Below are 19,660 nucleotides of genomic sequence, written 5' to 3'. Positions count from 1 at the left end.
GGACACTTAAGGTCCCAGGTGGCTTAAGGATGTCAGCAGTGGCCGTGGACGCTGACCAGTCCTGACCACTGAGGAGGGCCAGCTGTCCTCTGTAGGAAAACCTGGAACATTCCTCCTTCCAGCAAACTGCCTTCCTCTGAGCCCCACCAGTCTCCCACTGGCATTTCCTTCCCTTAATTATAACCTGAGTTGAGTCATCGGGTATAGCTGGTGGTGGTTATGGTTTAATGTCTGCTCTAATAGTTACTTAGTCTTTGGGAAAAGTAAGGAAAGTGGTTGGTTTGAAACAGCCTAATTCTCCTCAGCACTGAGGTCATTCACAGAGCTTCATTAAGAAGACACAGAATATCCTTAAAAGCCACTAAAGAAACAGTGCTCAGAGTTTCCATTTAGCCATCCCCCAAATATCTGTCTAATTTTAATTCAGATAAGTAATCGGAGCACAATGGAACCACTGAAAAGGCTGCTTACTATTACAGTGGGATTTATCTGTAATTCCTTGGTGTGATCTTTGTCTGTTCTGCCAGAAAAAAAAAATCTAAATTAGAGATTCTAAAACTTCCCTGTGTCTAAGATTGATTTGGGGTGCTTTTAAAAATGCAGATTCTTGGGCCACATTCTTCAGGTGTCTGCTTCATCTTGTTTGATGGTTGGGCTTAGGAACCTGAATTTTTAATAATAAGTCCAAATTGATTATGATGCGAGATGTTCATGGCCAGATTGAGAACTAGGGCAGCAGCCTTCTTGCCCCTTGTATGGACTAGGAGCTGGCAAAGTACTGCAGTTTAAATGTATAAATACTTGAAATAAAATATCTTCTGAATTACGAGGGGATAAAAGGGTCTAGGGTCTAATTAACACACAATTTGGAATCACGAAGAAAAGGAAACAAAATGCAAAATGGGCAAACACTGAAACAAAAACGAAGCCAGAAACCAATAACAACAAAAGGAAAAACTACTTTGAAAAAATATATACAAAGCAAATTACTGTCTTTTAAGTCTGGGGCAATGTAAAACTGCATATCTTTGCTATTTAAAAGAAACATAGCTAAAAATGAAGATATTTCAGTAATTTATCAATATATTTTGTATTCATTAACCCAGTGATTGTCCATTTTAGACACTTTTTTCTGTGTACAATTGTGTGTACACAGACATGAACATATAAGAACATTAATTGCAGCATTATTTAAAATATTAAAAATGTAAAACAATATATATGATATGGCCAGGGCTAAAATGTTGACATCCATAATATGAAATGCACTGAAGTCATTAAAAATATGTGATAAGGATCACAAGGTCAAGAGATCGAGACCATCCTGGTCAACATGGTGAAACCCCGTCTCTACTAAAAATACAAAAAAATTAGCTGGGCATGGTGGTGCGAGCCTGTAGTCCCAGCTACTCGGAAGGCTGAGGCAGGAGAATTGCTTGAACCCAGGAGACGGAGGTTGTGGTGAGCCGAGATTGCACCATTGCACTCCAGCCTGGGTAACAAGAGAGAAACTCCGTCTCAAAAAAAAAAAAAAAATGTGATAAGAAATTTACTTAATATTCTGAATTTTTCTTGAGTCATTGGTCAGTCAAATAGAGATAACTAGATTATAAAAGTATAAGTAGAATTTATCCCAAATAATAGTGGTATCAATGGGTGGGGACCATAGTGTTTAAAAATTAAAAAAAAAAAAAATACTTGTGATATGGTTTTGCTGTGTCATCACCCAAATTTTATCTTGAATTGTAATTCCCATAATTCCCACGTGTTGTGGGAGGGATCCCATGGGAAGTAATTGAATCATGGGAGCGAGTCTTTCCCGTGCTGTTTTGTGATAATGAATAAATCTCAGAAGATCTTATGGTTTTATAAATGGCAGATCCCCTGCACATGCTCCCTTGCCTGCTGCCATGTAAGATGTGATTTTGTCTCTCTTTTGCCTTCTGCCGTGATTGTGAGGCCTCCCCAGGCATATGGAACTGGGAGTCCATTAAACCTCTTTTTCTTTATAAATTATCCAGTTTTGGGCACGCCTTTATTAGCAGCATTAAAACAGACTAACATAATTTGTAAAATTTTCTACAAATAGCATGCATACATTTTGAAAAAAGAGAAAATAATTATCTAAAATAGTAAATAACAAGATGTTTGATTTCAGCATGTCAGACATATGCAAATTAAAATTTAAAAAGCAAATGTTTCTGCAACATAAATAACAAAGGCTTTAAATTTTTTAATTGGAAAAAGGAGGATTCTTTTATTTTTATGTTAGTTTAGGAATTTTGCTAATCATCTTTATACTAATAAAATACATTAAAAATTAGAACATAGACAAGGCGAGAGGATTTCTTGTAGGTTGATATACATATATTCACTTATAAGCATGAAGTATTTTCACCTGTAAATCTCCTGTGCAGTGAAAACAAAGAAATGTCTTATTTTCCATCGCTCAAAGAACCTTTAGAACTTGCTTATCTATCACAGCACCTTCTAAAAAGCAAAAATTCATATGATAAAACATAAAAAATTATGGACATCAGCCATAGCTATTCTCCTAGGAAAATTCATATACTCAAGTGTTTAAATATTAACTAATAAATTTAGCATGTAACTTAATTTCATGTGCTAAATATTCAGTTCTAGAGTTTGAAAAAAGACATAGACACACATATTGAAAGAATTTTTAAAAAAACATTTAAGAAAACATTGTATTATTTCCCAAGCCAACTGTTTGAAAAATTGATTTTAAGGTGGATGGTTTCCTAGGTAATATAAATAGCCAAAAATAACATTAGAAATAATGTTTAAGTACCAAAAACTGTGAAAAGAAATCTAATTCCGACAATGGTGACAGAGCCAAGTATGTTTTCACCAGTGAATTCCAAATTTTTGAGGAACAGATAATTTTAATTTATACAAACTGGTTCAAAACATAAAATAAGAAGGAAAGCTTTCCAATTAATTTATCGACTTAGGATATCATAGACATTAAGATGTGGGAAAGATTTTAGAAAATCAAAACTAGAAGTCAAAACAATTTTTAAATATTGACACAAAAATTCTAAGTAGAATCTTTGAAAATAGAATTGAATAGAAATGTACAAAAATAATTCTATAAAAAGGGTTTATCTGGTACTGCTGGAAAGTTATACTTGAGTAACGCTGAAATGACATTTTCTGTTGCTCCACTAATGGGCTTATATTTATCTGTTATTAAATATTTATTTATTATTGGCCAATAATAAATTTTTTATTTTTTAATTATTGGCTTATATTTATTTATTATTGGCAATAAACAAATATTTATTTATTATTGGCCAATAGTAAAATAGCCCATTAGTAGAGCAACAGAAAGTGTCATTTCAGTGTTACGCAAAGTGTGATTTCTAGTGTGCAAGGGAGAACTTGGTAAATACCGATTTCTGGGTCTCAGCTCAGCCCCGAAGATCCCAATTATTCTATTAGGGAGGGGAAGAGTGTTGAAAATGTGCATGTCTAGCAAGTTCCCGGGTCATGTTGACGCTGCCAGTCAGGGACCACACCTTGAGAAGGTCTCAACTTTGGCTGCAAGTTGAAATCACCTAAGGAGCTCATAAAAATACTCATGTCTGAGTTACAACACCAAATATTCTGATTTAATCATCTGGCTGTGGTGTGGGTATTTGGAGGAGGTTGTTTGAAATCTTCCCAGGTGATCTAAATGTGCAGCCAAAGTTGAGACCCACTGCTCTAAAAGCATTAGCCAAACTAAAGGTCTTGTATTATCCTCACTACAAATGTATACTGGTGATTAAACGTATCATTCCCTTCCCTACACAATCCATCTTAAAGTATGACCTAGGCATAATCATGCTCATTTCTTATGAAGCAACTGCTCTACACAAGGTGGTTTACATGTACTGTCTCAAATGCTTGAAGGGACTCTTCAACGTCAACTTGGTTTTTCTTACCACGGGTTAAACAACAATGGAAACAGCATAGAATGAGTAACCATTTAGGTTCTCCCTGAACTGAGGGGTTTCCCAGGATATGAGACTTTTAGTGCTTAACCCAGTAAAGGTCTACATAAGCCAGGACAAACTGATCACCCAAGGCCAACAATGTACTCACAGTTATGTACTACTAAAGGGCATAGACAGGAGTGGAAAGCAAGATTGTCCTGTGTTCTGTCCACTACATGGCACTAGCCTGGGTAACCCTGGGGGAGGGATTTAAGAAACTACTTAAACTGGAGTCATGGCAAATCTCCATTGCAATGCTAGGATTGAGTAATTGGTAATAGCACTTAGCTGTAGATTTCGGATATTTTTCAGTCTAGAAAGACTAAGTTCCTTGAACCAAATACATCATAATATCTTTGGCAGTGGTTCTGGAAGTGGGTCCTAGGACCTATAACCACAGATCCATAAACGAACTTGTTAAAAATGCAAATTCCTGGGCCCTACCCCAGATATATCAAATTACAAACTCTGGGGTTGGGGCCAGCAATCTGTATTTAAGAATCCCTCTAGATGATTCTGACATAAAGTATGAGAATCACTGACTTAGATGGAAGAGATGAGAATCGGGATGTTCCCAGATTCCAATGTTTATCCAGGGATGAAAAACAAAGTTCCAGACCTCAGAGCAGAGGTTATTAGGTTAGGCTGCAGATTAGAAACACCTGGAAAGCTGTTAAAGTCTTGATGCCCAGGCTGCTAGACTAATTAAACAGGAATCTCTGGAGTGGTATCAATATTTTTCACATCTCTCTAGATGATGCCAATTTAGAACCTAGACTGGGGACCTCTGCCTTCTGCCTTTTAAGGCTGTAGAACTCCACAGTAAACCTAGCAGGGGTATTTTCTCATTGCTAAATGACACAAACTTTTTTGAATATGGGATCCTAGATTTGCAACTGGGAAAAATGCTAACCTAACTAAATCCAGAACCTGTCTACCTGGGGTATATGTATTAAGAGTGAGTCTATGAAACTCTCTGGGTAATAAGGTAGGAATATATCCTTTGAGGCCATCGGATTCCTTTGGAAGATTTGGAATCCCTTCACAGGAAAGAAAAAGTCAATAAATATATCATGAGCTCCAAAGGGGATTTTTTTCATGAAAAGACACAGATTGTCAAGACGGTATGCCCAGAGCTGCCCCTTTGCTGAGAATATTCCTGGGCTTGGATTGCTGATTTGAACACAGCCATGGGCCTCACCTCCTGGAGCCAGTCCTGCTGGACAGTGGACATTACCTTTGTGGGCCAAAATCTCCCAGTTAGATTTCCAAAAATAATGTTTAATGTTTCCTCAAGACTAGTAAGCAGTGACAATAGAAAAAAAAATCCTTTACTTTTTTTTTTTTGGTCAAGAAAACTCTCAAAAAAAATTGAAATAAATTCTGCACTAGGCAATGTTGTGGTAAAGCCTGGAAAGTACTGGAATGGAAACTCTTTCATTTCTTTTACTATCCAAGCTGTGAATTTGAAAACTAACAAGTCACTATAAAAGTGAAGCATAAGATTCTTCACACCCACTGTTTTAATCATTTTTAAACCTTCTATAACTTGAAGTAACTAAAATAATTTTAGTAGTTAATGCTCAGGGAAATTTTAGTGCTTTCTGAACATAAAATGGCATTAACATTATGTTCTAGGTACTGTACCAGGTATTATGCATTTATTCATTCAACATGGACTATGTGCTAGAGACTGTAATGGTTGCTAAAGATCTAGAGGTTAATTACATACTATCAATGCTTTCAAAGAGCTTATAGTCTAATGATGTAATTGATGAATGACCTAGTGTAAGTATTGAGGAGGAGTGCATAGAAAAGGTGCTTTGTAGCTGGGCATGATAGCACGCAGCTGTAATCCCAGCTACTGGGGAGGCTGAGGCAAGAGAATTGCTTGAACCTGGGAGGTGGACATTGAAGTGAGCTGGGATAGCACCACTGCACCACTGCATTCCAGCCCAGGCAACAGAGCAAGACTCTGTCTCAAAAAAAGTAAAAAAGAAAAGAAAAGGTGCTTTATCCAGTTTGGCAGGGGGAAGAACCAAGAGAAACTTCCTGGAAGAGGTGATACTTTATTTGAATCATAATTATTAGAAGTAATCATCAAGAAAAAAGTAATTTAAATACATTTGTTTATCTGCATAACAACTCTAAGAAATAGGGGTTATTAGTCACATCTCATAGATACTTTAAAGTAAAATGTCCAGGCAACAGAGTTAATGACATGGAGCAAATTTTGTAGGAGGACATCCATGCTAGCTAGCCAAATAAGGATTAGTCTATCTATCTATCTATCTATCTATCTATCTATCTATCTATCTATCTATCATGGGTTGAGTTGTGCCCCCTGCTTAAAAAGGTATTAATTTGTATGTTGAAGTCCTAACCCTCAATGTGACTGAAGATAGGGTGTTTAGGAAGTAATGAAGGTTAAATTAACTCATAAAGATGGAGCCCTAATCCAATAGAACTGGTAGCTTTATAAGAAGGGGAAGAAATACAAGAGAGCTCTCTCTCTTTCCTCACATGCACAGAGGACAGGCCATGTGGGAACACAGAGAGGAAATGGTTGTCAACAAGCCAGAAACAGTGGCCTCACCAGAAGCCAACCTTGAGGGTACCTTGATCTTGGATTTCCATCCTAGAAAACTGTAAAAAAAAAAATGTTATTGTTTAAGCCACTTAGTCTGGTATTTTGTTATGGCAGCCCAAACAGATTAATACACTATCTGTATATATAATATGGCTTAAAGAGGTTATAAAAGTGTAATTAATTTAAAAATATATAGTTTATGCATAACCTAATATGAATGCTTTATAGTTTTATATGTATATGATAAGAGATACCATTGATCTCTAAGGATAAGGAGTGTAGGAATGTGTGTTCCTGGTTTCTGATTCTGGGCTCTACTTTCTCTCTACAGAAGGACCTTCCTTGTTTCCATCAGCGTGCACAAAGGTGGACCCAGCACCAGATAGAAATAATCTCTTAGCTGATGTTCTCGACATTAACTAAATTGAACATTATGTATAGCCAACCAATTTGAATACATTAGTTCAAATGCTAGAGATGGAGCATCTGAGAGAGTTGGAGAAACCATGGGTACATGTGGGAAAGCCACACAAGATTGGAGAGTGACAGCATTTTCATTACCAGCTAAGTGCTGAACCCTTGCATAGGGGACCTGTGGCTCATTGTATTTTCAAATCATCTTCATGTCCAGCCTGGAAACTATCTGATCCAAATGGAATATTCCAGTGTAACAAGTAAAGAAACTGGTAAAAAGCCTTTTGTACTTTCATGCATTTTAACCTCACATCTCTGATGAGGGTAGAGTCAATACATTTGTGTTGGGGGCAGTGAAAAATATCTCTTGTGTCTGAAAGACCTGAGGTCAAAGTTGACCCATCTCCTTCCAAAAGTGTCTTTGGAAAAGTCACTGTTTCTTAGCCTCACCTTCTTCAGGTAAAGGGTTATTTTTATCTATCTCAAAGCATTATTGTAAGGATCACAGAAATAATCAGAGAAATTTCTTAGAAGATACTTTTAAAATGTTAAATTCTTTCTCATCCTTCCCATTGTAGATTGTGATCATAAGCCCCTCAGGTTTAATCTTTCTAATGCTTTCATAAGCTTATTCTAACCTAAAATAGTTCACCTAAGATATGCATTCTTCTTTATTAATGAAATTTGTATTTGGCCTTTGAATAAGCTGAATGTTGTGTAGCTAATGGGCCAGGTGGTAATTAAGCTTTCAGCCTTATTATTGAAATCAGTGAAGTATTGACTTATTTGTAAAATCGTCAATAACTTTCAGAAGTGAGATGATTTTCTCAGATGCTCTTCTCAGATGCTCAAATTTTAATTTGGCATTGAAACAAAATGTAAAGCTTTTAAAGCAAAATAACTCTTTATAAAATCTTGTCTACCATGCTTCTTCCCAGAATCACGCAGAAGACCATACTGTATAATAGAAAAATGAAAAAAAAAAAAAAGCCTGAAATCATTGTTGACCTTACTCAGAATTCTAAATATGTAGTTTGAGTTACTCTAATAATTCAGAATTTCAAAGGTCCATTTTATTTCAAAGAAAACCTCTTAGCCTAATTTGGAGTGGACAGAGGGGGCTGCTTTCTCTGGCCAGAAGTCTCTAAGTATGATTTACTCTAGCAGCATTTCTATGAGATGTTTTTCCCTTCTTCCAAATTTTGTGGAAATGCCAAGACTCTTTCTTTTAAAACTCAATACAATTTGGCTCAGAAACGCAAGGCACGGGGAATAAGATACCAGTTATTTAATTCTACATTGCTTCTCTCACCCCTGACTAACCTCTTATGTAAAAGATTTAAAATAATTTTCCATATAGAAAATGTTTTACCTTTTGATTTTTTTGGATATTCCTTAAAAACCACCTCTAAAGTACTGAAATGTAATATAGTGTGCACAGGTGAAAACTACTTACTCTTTGAAAATAGCATTTCTTTTGGCTCAGCCAAAAATACAGGAATGTTTTCGCTTACTTCCCACTAAAGAGAAAAGCTATTTCACGAAGTAAGTTTCACCTTTGAGGAATAACCTTTAGCTGTGAGAAGTCACCAACTGTAAGTTAATATTTGTGCACAGTCCTGGCACCACATCACAAACCCTTGCTAAACACATCTGCCATGTAATATTTGTGGTGTTGCCAGGGGCATGGTGGTATGGAAAGAGCTTAGATTTTGATCTCCTTGGAATAACTGTGAGTCTCGGAAATACCACGCAAATGCTCTCAGTTTCAGTTTCCATATCTTAGAAATGGGACTCCTCTCCCTACTTTACTTGGATTCTATGATGAAAAAATAATAAACCAGGCAAAAGGCAAGTTCTCTACCAGTGCCAAGGGCTCGCTCCTTCACCTGCCTTATTTTCTAAATCCAGGTCCAGCCCATAATCTCATCTTAGCATTTGTGGCAATGCTATCCTTCAATGATGTCCATGTCTGAGATGATTAAGAATCTTGAGATGGAAGATTTTCCTGGATTATCACAGTGGGTCTAACATAATCTCAAGGGTCCTTATAAGTAGAAGGAGGTTACAAGCAGTACCTGGAGATGCTGTTCTGTTGGCTTTGAAGATGATGCAAGGGGCCTCAAGCCAAGGAATGTAGGCTACCTCAAGATGCTGGAATAGGCAACGAAATAGATTCTCCCCTAAAACCTCTAGAAGGAACGCAGCACTGCTGACACCATGGTGGTGTTAGCCCTGTGAGATCCACTTCAGGCTTGTGTCCTCCAGAACAGTAAAATAATCCATTTGTGTTGCTTTAAGCCACAAAGTTTGCACTAATTTGTTGGAGCAGAAACAGGAAATGAATACAGTATCTTTGCTGTGCCAAATGCTTTGAGTAGCTGTGGAAGGTATAACTATTGTCTGTCTATCTCTTCAGATAGCTAAGATGAGGTTGATGGAACAATAAGTGGAATAGACTATTTCTCTTTTACAGGCAGGAAAGCTGAGTTTTCCAGAGCAGAGCACATAGATTGATGTAGAAAAAACATGTAGGCACCTTTAATTTTTTTCTTCAGCAATTGCATTAAAATGCCTATTGTGTTTTTGCATATTTTAGCAAATATGACTTCTTTCTGAAAATATGATCCTACAGATAGCAATGGTATCTATCTTTCAGAAGTCCAGAGACACCCTCTATTTCTGTCTCAAGAAGACAAATCTTGAGTTAGAAAGAGAGGGTGTCTCTGAACTTCTGAAAGATGGGTAATATTGCTATCAAAAAAAAGTTTAACCTTTTACAACACATTCTGACTGAACCCGAACTAAATCCAGAAAACATGATCTTTGTAATTTTGTATCTCTCTGGGGAAGTGTTCAATCCAAGGCAAATTCAAGTGAAACTCTCTGAATTTGACACTTCAGCCCTGAACTATGGCTATTTCAAGAGGTTTCACGATTCTGAGGTAGAGCAAAAACTGACTGTGTTCCCACTGAGGGACAGTACACACACACATACACACATACACAGTGAGAGAAGGCGATGGGAAGAGAAAATTACCAACCTGGGACTAGAGGAGAGAAAAATCTTTTGCTATTTTGTTGGAGGTATTTCCCCAGAACTAACCAGAGCAAGCATCCAAAGACAAGCTTGTTTAGACATCTTATCACTTGGTCTTGAAACATTTTTTATGAAATGCTACAGAAAGTGTTAGCATATCCAATTAGTGATTATATGGTAGAGTTGGAAAAGTGTCATTTTCCTGGGTGGTCCCGAAACTTTTTCTGGCCTTTTAGCCAATGATATTTATTTTAATAATAGCTCAGAGACCAAGAGGCTTCTCCTTTTCCCTCTTCAAGAAGAAATTGTGAAGAACTCCTCTATTTCTTATTCACATCTCTAGAACATGTGTGTGGTGGTTGCAGAAGAGTGTTTCCTGCTGAGGGTGGATTTGAAACACTGAGCTGCCTGCAGTTCTCTGAAGCAACCTCATGCAGGAGAACAATCGGACTATTTCTGTCTGGCTTTCAGGGCCACAAGAAAAGAAGCAGAAAGAAATAGATGATGACTCACTGAAAGGCAGACTTCTCTAATATTAAGAGTTTCGAAGAGGGCTCTGACTTTTTTTTGGTAATCTAGCTGGAGCTAAGGATTCTGTGGCCCTGTTTTGGTGCCCTTATCAATGCATGTAAACTGCCATGGGTGTAGGGTTAGAAGGTGGCTTCACAAGTCACATATTTGGTAAATCCACTATAAATGCAATTGAAGTAGTTTTAAGTTTCTGGAGACTGGGGGTGTTCAGACATAGGTTTGAAGATTGCTTGTCAATGGTGTTCTAGAAAAAAATTGAAAACACTGAGGGGTGTATGGACTCAATTATTTATTCACGTTGTCATCAAATGTTCATTAATTCTACTACATGCAGTGCTCTGTGTTCGAGATTGCACTGGTTTTAAAGATCTACCTTAAATGTTCATAATTTTATTATTCTATTAATTTTGATATGGATGGCAAAGGAGAATGATCACATAGAAGTAAGATGCAGTCACATCTTTCATGATGCTGAAAACAGACAAAGTCTCATGAAGTAGCAGTTAACAAGAACAACACTAGTTGCCATATGGCCCAGGCATGCATATGCATTATATGATTTAATCTCTCAACAGAACTTTGCAGTAAATATAATAACTGTTATTCTTCATATAAGAAAATCGAAGCTCAGAAAAATTGAATAAATTCCACAAGATCCAGTACTACTATCATTCGGAGCAAGTATTCTACCCAATGTATATACATAGGTGCCAAGTTAGCATGTTGCCTCTTGGCCAGAGACTTTCAGAATGATGGAAATGGAAACATAGCAATTACTCATGGCATATTTATTTGAAGGCAAATGAAGTTCCCTTCCAAAATAAGTTAGCAGCAAGGTATTCATTTTATAAATAGAGATTTGCAAACTCTCTTCTGGGATAAGCTTGGTGATAAGTCAGTTGGGACTGGGGACTTGCAAGACATTACTAATGGCAAATGGGTTCAAGCACAAAAGATTGTTCTTAACACTGCCTTTTTGTTGGTGACGTAAGAAGCAGCTAGAGTTAAAAGTACGTATAACATCTCAGTATATTAGGAATTTTTGGAAGCAGCAGGGAAGTATAGTTTGAGTACAATCCCCTAGCACTAGGCCAAGCACCTTCATGCACATCCATGGATTTAATTGCCTCAGTGGTTTCAGGGGGTCAGTGTTACCAACCCCATTTTTGCAGAAGGAACATTAAAATTCAATATTTTGTTCTAGACCACAGTGATTATTAGACCTTCTGAAGCTGGATGTTTGATTGCAGGCTTGCAGTTTATGCCTAGCTATGCATTTATAGAATATGGTAACTCAAACTGCTTTTCTGGGTTATACTGTGGTTCTTTTGTAATAGTGTTTTTATGGAAATAGACGGTCTAAATTCCAAATAAAAAATGTTGAAGGATGAAGACTTCTGGTGTATGACTAGAATCAACTTTGTTTTTGACCAAAGAGATTCAAACACCAACCCCTTAGAGAGGAATCTCACCATCCTTCACTCTGCACTAAACCATTTGTCAGGGCATCTATAGAGGGAGCCCTGGGAACCACTGAGTAGTAATGGTATGTGAATCATCAGGCTGAGCTTTGTACACCAGGAAATGGGAGCACTTGGCCTCGCATCTGTGTTCCATCCCTACAGACTCTGTCTCAGGCCCGGGTAGGGAAGGAATCTGTAGGCAATGAAGAAATAAAAGCCCTAGATTAGCTCTGGTCCCATGCCACGCTCTTCTTCAGGGGTGGTATTGAGTAGCAGCAACTCCTGGGCCACACATGTAGGAGAGAAACTGATGTGAAGATGTGACTCCTTTGGCTGTGGCTGCCTAAGCAAAGCATCCCTGGTTGGTATGTAACATGCTTTCTACATTCCATCTTCTTCTAATGATTGAGCTCTGCTGGAAGAATAGGATTGGGTTCTCATTGTAGTGTCTGCTTCCTCAGGAAGCCTTAGAAGCCACGGTTCCCCAATGAGGCTACACATGGAAAAGAGATTAGGCTGGGCACAGCTTTAGGGCAAGGCCACATCAGGACTCTGGCCTTGACTGTAAATGTCTCTGCACTCAACCCTCTGCCTTTGGCTTCCATAGTCAGTCCTTACTCCCCAAGTGCCCCTATCCAGAAGCAATATTTTAAAACAGCAAAATCAATGGACTTCAAAACCTCATGGAGCGCAAAAGCAAAACAGGGCTCAAAAATCTAAGGAGATTGGACATTTGAGAAAAAAAATTTCAAAGCACAAAGCCAGCTCAATCTCATTTGTAATGGGTCACAGTTCATTAGGAAGCCAATTTGAAACCACAAGCAGGGACTAGCCCTGTCCTATTTTAAGTGGACTTTCCATTATCTTTGTAATGGTCAAAATGTGATTTGGTTAAAAGGGACTTGTTTGTGAAATTTATCCTTTCCCAATTAAAAAAAGCAGTATTTTATATATTTTTAAATATTCAACCTTAAATACTTGTTTCTTTTCCTTTACATTAATGTATTATCATTATTAAATATATTTATTGTTCAAAATTTATTGTTGTTACTTTATTATTATTAGTAGTAGTATTAATAATAGTGCTAGTAGTGGTAGGTGTATGTTCTAGCTTTGGGCCCAAATCCTTATCTGATTTCTTATCTCACACATATATACATATATATATATAGACACATACACACACACACACACACACACACATTCTAGCCCAGCTCACTGTGATATATTTGGGAGATAAAGAATCTACTGATTCTAACTCACCTATTTCAGCCTCATTACCGTTAGGTCCTACCCCAATTCCACTTAACAAATACTAATATGTACACATGGCAAATAAATAAAATAGTATAACATACTATGGAGTAAAAGCAAAAGTTTCTGTCATTCCCTCAATTTCTATTCCACTTAGGTAACTATTTTTATCATTTTCTCACACATTCTCACATGTTAAGTACCTATCCACTCTAGCATATGTAGATCAATGTTTCTCATGATCATTTGGATAATACGCACGCGTGCAAACACACACACACACGCACACAGAGAGTGAGAGAGGTTATTCTGCATCTTGCCCTTTCTTCTGAACACTATATTTTGAAGAACTTTATTAATCCATATGCATATTTTACCTTTAAAATATCTTCCTAGTATTTAATTACAAAGATGTACCTTAACTTATTTAACCAGTATACTGTTGATGGAAACTTAGGTAGTGTACTTAAAAAAAAAAAAAACAAAAAAACCAAAAAAAACAGAAATTATGGGACCGGAAATATATGTCTTTATTATTATTATTTTGCTTGTGCAAATAAATGTATAGGATAATTTCTGCTTTTCTTTAAAAAGTAGGCTATGGGCAATCCTTGCTTCCCAGATGAAAGACTGTCTAGATCCTTCTTAATGTAGCGGACAAAGAGAGAAGCAAGAGAAATATGTACATGCATTGAAGAGGAAAATGCCAAGAAAGCAACTGATTCCAAAAGAGGGATCAAGGACTATACACAGAAAGGAGCAAGAGAAAAAGGCCCAGGGAAGGTTTGCTTCAGTTCAGTTCTATTCATAACACCTTCAAGTCCCCCAGGGCTGCCCAGCCCTGGGCACCTTACTGTGCCTCAGGCTCTTGGAGACCTCCTCTATCTTCCCCGGGGTGGATAGAAGAGGCTTGAGTAGGGGAAGCCTTGAGCTCCCCCTAGAGGCTGGAGAGCATAAGCCAGGCCAGAAAATGCACATCATGGCAAATTAAAGGATATTTTTTCAAAGAAAAATACACCAGTATAGAACAGCTGGTCACATGCATGCCTCTTCCCCTGGTGTCTTAATACATGTGCATACATTTTACATACTGCAGTGATGCCCTAGCTTCAATCTTGTATTCAGCTTCCCCCATCCCCTTAATATTACATAGTAAATGTTTTTCCATGTAGCTACATAATCTTTCTAATTACCATTTTAATGACTTCATAATACTACTTCCAGTTCACATATTGTAATTTATTTAACCATTCCCTATTGGTGGACTTTTCAGATTGTTTCCAGAATTTTAATAATATAGAAAATGATCCATATAATATCTGCTGTTTACCCCTTTTAAAATGAGTTTCTTAGATTAAATAATGAGTCACAGGGTAGGGATGATATCATATCTCTTAATAGTCTTTTACTCTTTGGTCTTCTGACTCCATAAACAGCAATGTTTCTGACAAGGCACCAAGATATTAATTTGGGTATCTGTTTATTATTGTTGTTGTTGTTATTTTACTTCTGCAAATGTCATAATATAACCTACATTATGCCTTAAGTACATTAAGTACATTGTACATTCTTTCACATTCTACTAATTCTTCTCTACTTACCACACAGCTCATACATTTAGCCAGTGGTTGATCATTTTTTCATTTAATATCTTCTGAGAACCTAATATTTACCAAGAATTTGGTCTAGAATCTTGTTTCCTTGGTAACATTGCAATTTTTATAGAAAACAGGAACAAAGGATGAAAATGCATCATGTTAGTGAACTCATTTTTTAAAACTCAAAAAACAAATACTTTGCAAAATTCTAGTTATCAAACTTAAGGAAAATGTGGGTTGGAGAAAATTTTCTAGCATGCCCCAGCTCTGTGCAATGCATAAGGGTTGAATAAAAAGAGAACTGAAGCCGGGCACTGTGGCTTACGCCTGTAATCCCAGCATTTCGGGAGGCTGAGGTGGGTGGATCACCTGAGGTCAGGAGTTCGAGACCAGCCTGGTCAACATGGTGAAACCTCGTCTCTACTAAAAATACAAAATTTAGTTTGGCATAGTGGCACAGAAAAATTAGTTGGGTGTAGTGGTGCAGAACAGCTGAGGCAGGAGAACCACTTGAATCCGGGAAATGGAGGTTGCAGTGAGCTGAGATCATACCACTGCACTCCAGCCTGGGCGACAGAGTGAGACTCTGTAGCAAAATAAATAAAAATAAGACAACTGAGGCAGAGTGTGGAGCTGGTTAAAGCAAAGCGTTGTTGGATGGGTAGGAATTTACCAGCAGATAAGAGATGATAGTGGGGTCCTAGATTCAGACCATTTGTACTGAAATCCTAGCTCTGCTCCTTAAAAATTGTGAGGTCTTAGTAATTTATGTTTTCTCTTCCTCTCTCTCTCTTTTCTTTCTTACCATTTCTCTTAGATTTGTATTCAACTTTTATAACTCAAAGAAAATATCACCTATGAATTTACTTTCCTTAACTTCTTCAGGAAAAATAAAACTCCCCCTACCCAGTGTTCCCAATCCATTCGTTGATGTATCTCTATTATAGCCTTTATCACATGATCACCAGAATGTACTATCTTTGGGGGAAGAGGTCATGTCTTCCTCCTCTTGGTCTCTCCAGCATCCAGCATAGTACCTGACACATGTTAAGTACTTAGAAATGTTTGTTGAATTTAATGACTTGAATTGAATGTTTAGGTAATTATAGAACATAAACAGAAAGAAATATTATGTAGCAATTAAGAGGATAATTAGGAAGACTGAGTAGCTCTGTGGGAATATGTTTATGATATGTTTAGTGTTAACATGCAAAATGATACCTGCATTATAATTCTCACCGTCTGAAACTTCTCAGGCTAGATACTAAGGAGACAAAGAAAAATGTGAAAGAAAAAACTATCTCTAAGAAGCTCCTACTATACTGAGGGAGGCAGGTGTGTGTAAAAATGATCACAGGGTAAGGCCAATGATAGCAGTATGCATGAAGTACCGACAAGGGAGGGAGCTGAGCTTGTCTGGGGAAGTTTGGTGAGATTGACAGGACATTCACCGTAGGCCTTGGAGCTTAAGTAGTCGTTAACGGACAAGATATCAGAGAAGGATTTTCCTTAAAATAGGAAAAATAGAAGAGAATAAAAATGCATTGCATTTCAGAGGAATAATTAGACATTTCCACGGGGCTGGTAAGAGATGAGACAAGAGCGTAACGTTGAGTTATATTGCAAATGACTTGCTACTAAGGTGTTTGATCTTTAACATGTAGACAGAAGGGAGTCCTCAAAGGTTTTGAAGCAGCGGGGGAGAGGCACAATGATTATATTTGTTTTTGTGACAATAAGCTCGGCAGAGTAAAAGGATGGGCCAGGGTGATAAATACCAGGACAAGGACGCCAGAGAGGTGGCTACAGCTACCTGCTTCAAGTGAGATATAAATCGACATAATGATGAAGCTGGAGCTGAGGCTGGCGGAGTGGACTTGACATACCTTCGAAGGGATATTAAATACGACTTAGTGACTTATGTGATGATGGGAGGTGAATTGAAGAAGGAATCTAGAGTGACGCATAGGGAAAGGCAATGATCTGTTAAAAAAGTGTAAAAGGAGCAGATCTCTGGGAAGAGAGATCTTGGAAATGAGGGAATGGGCAGATGTTGGATTTAGTTTTGGAAATGTTGAGTTCATGGTGCTAGTGGGCTTTGCATCCACAAAAGGCTGATATACAGTCAAACAAATGATTCTAGATTCTTAGGAAAATAACTCTGGCAAGAGATGTCCATAGACTGGGGCTAATAAGTAACATCCTCTGTATCCATGAAAAACAGGATGACTGTTATAAATGAAAGTATTCTGGATGCCTGGCTGCAAGTCTGGGCTCTCCTTGAGCAGATGTAGGCAAATTGCTTAACCTTGTTAAGCCTCAAATTCCTCATCTGCAAATTTGGATAATAAATCTTGTCTCGGAGGGCAGTGTGAAAATGGGATGAGATAAAGCAAGAAAAACATCTGCAGGAGGGACTCAATACGTGTCACTTCCACCCCCACTTGTACTTTGCCCTTTTTCTCCCACAGATGATCTCAGAACAAGAGTAAAGAGCTTGAAACAGAAACCAACGCAGTTCTCTTTAAAACAAGCATCAGATAGATCTCTGTCTGATCATGACTGAGTTTTCTAGTGCTGGTCTATTTCCTAATGTCAGATATTAGTAAGGTTCAGGGTCCAGGTCTTCTGTTGAGTGGTACTCACACTATTTTCCAATTTAAGATTTCTATGAGATGAAATACAGAATTTCTCAATATGAACACCATCGAGGTATAATCTGTATCAGCATTTTTATATGGTATCGTTATTTCTCTCTCTTCTCCACTGAGAGTAAGACCTGGGGTTTCTTGCTGATTTAAAATGAGTCATCTTTATGTATTTATGTATCAATCCAATACGATAATAATAATAAAATGATAATATCTTTCATTTTGAGAGCTTGCTCCGTGTTAGTATTTTAGGTGCATCAGTTCTTTTAACCTGTGCAACAAACCTTCATGATTTTATGTTATACTTATTATAAATAATGAGGCTGGGGTCTAGAGAGCTAAAGTGACTTGTCCACAACTGCACAGAAAGTAAGTGAAGAATCTAAGATTTGGAAAGAAACCATGTGAATCCACTGTGTAACCACTATCCCTCGACCAAGATGGCATTTTCTGTCACTCATGGAGGGAGAAGGAGTGATAAGAGATGCAAGAAGTAAGGAAGTGTTGTATGTATATGTGTTTTAATTGCTGTTCCTCATGAATCATAAGTTACTCTTGTTTCTCTATCGAGGAAAGCACAAGGACAAGCAAACAGAATGGCATTTATCTATGATTAAAAAATTATGACCATTTATATGCAAATGAAGTTTGGACCTATGCTTCTGAAAGACTGAAGGGGATTATGCACAGTCATAAATTTGGGGTTTTTCTTCTTTTCATACACTTCCAGGACAAGTATTGAGGTTCAGCAGTGTTCTCCAAGAAGACTGGGAGCACGATTGACGAGCTTGGTTTGTTTCACAAGATACAGTCACGATTAGTGGCTGTGCTCATGCCCCTTCATCCATTTGCTGGAGAACTCTTGCCAGCCCCCTGATCAAATGCTCTCTGCTCTGTGAAGCCTTCTACAGGAATACTTTGGTTTCAGCAAAGTTAGTTGCATTTTTTCGGGGCTCTGTAATGACATGAATCAAGTTTGCTAATTCATTCATAGACTCATTCATTCAACACATGCCCATTGAGCACCTTCTTGTACCAGATACTGTCCTAGAGACTGAAGATAAAGTTCATATCTGATTCTAGAGCAAACTAGAGAGATAAGGTAACTGTTGTTCCATACAGCTTAATTGCCTGAAGGAGACAAATAAATAAGTAAGCAAAAACAACACATAAAACAGAATTACAGGAAATGATTTGTACAGTGAAGAAAAAAAGCAGGCTGGTGGGTGGTCAGGGAAACTCTTCTAAAGAGGGTTTTATGAATAATGACCTGAATGAAACTAGAGAACAAGCTATGGAAAGATCTGGGATCAGAGACCGAGGCAGTGGAATTGTAATTTCTGCCAATACGCATGCCATGTAATGGCAGAAACTATGGCCAGTAATAATGGAAACAGTGATGACCATGGATAATATTTAGTATTATACTTGAGCATCTATCACGGTTTGGCTACCTTGCAGGTGGTTTGTACTCATTTATTCTTCACAGTAGCCCATGGGAGGTGAGTATTGCTGTATATGATTTACAGATGAAGCAAAAACCCTTAGAAAAATGAGGTGACTGGCTCACTGTCACACAACCAGTAAGGGGAAATTAGCTGAAACTCAAAATCCAACCTGTCTCCAAAGCCTACAACCTTCAATGGCCCCTTGTCTTTATATTCCCAGAAACTAACCCCGGAGTCTGGCACTGTAGACACGTAGCAATAGGATGATTGGGTGAATGGGTGATTTCAGTGTCCTCAGTGTTCCATAAATGCCATCTCCTATGACTATTTAAATTTCAGGCAGGCCTGAGGCTGTGGTGCATTTAGGCGTTTGACAAGTATTGCACCTGTGAGAGGATGGTTGAATAAAGCTTAAGGCCCTGAAAGGTAAGTAATTTTACTGTTGAAAGTCACATATGGATATGAAATGAAGCACGGTGACTCTGTCTCTACCTCCTCTATTGCATGTACATCTCTTTAGAAAGAGGAGAATTTTTTTTTACCATACACCCACACGTCAGAGACACAGTCCTATTCCCACAAATGCAAAAGGTAACAAACAAAAGGTAACAAACGAAGATGCACATGGACACGAAGGATGCAGAAACCAGGCACATGGACACGAAACTGA

The sequence above is a fragment of the Aotus nancymaae genome, unplaced genomic scaffold (genome assembly GCF_030222135.1).
Source record: "Aotus nancymaae isolate 86718 unplaced genomic scaffold, 86718_ANA_hifiasm-v0.15.2.pri h1tg000029l, whole genome shotgun sequence".
Classification (NCBI taxonomy): domain Eukaryota; kingdom Metazoa; phylum Chordata; class Mammalia; order Primates; family Aotidae; genus Aotus; species Aotus nancymaae.
The sequence above is the reverse complement of the archived record's forward strand: the minus strand, read 5'-3'. Positions refer to the sequence as shown.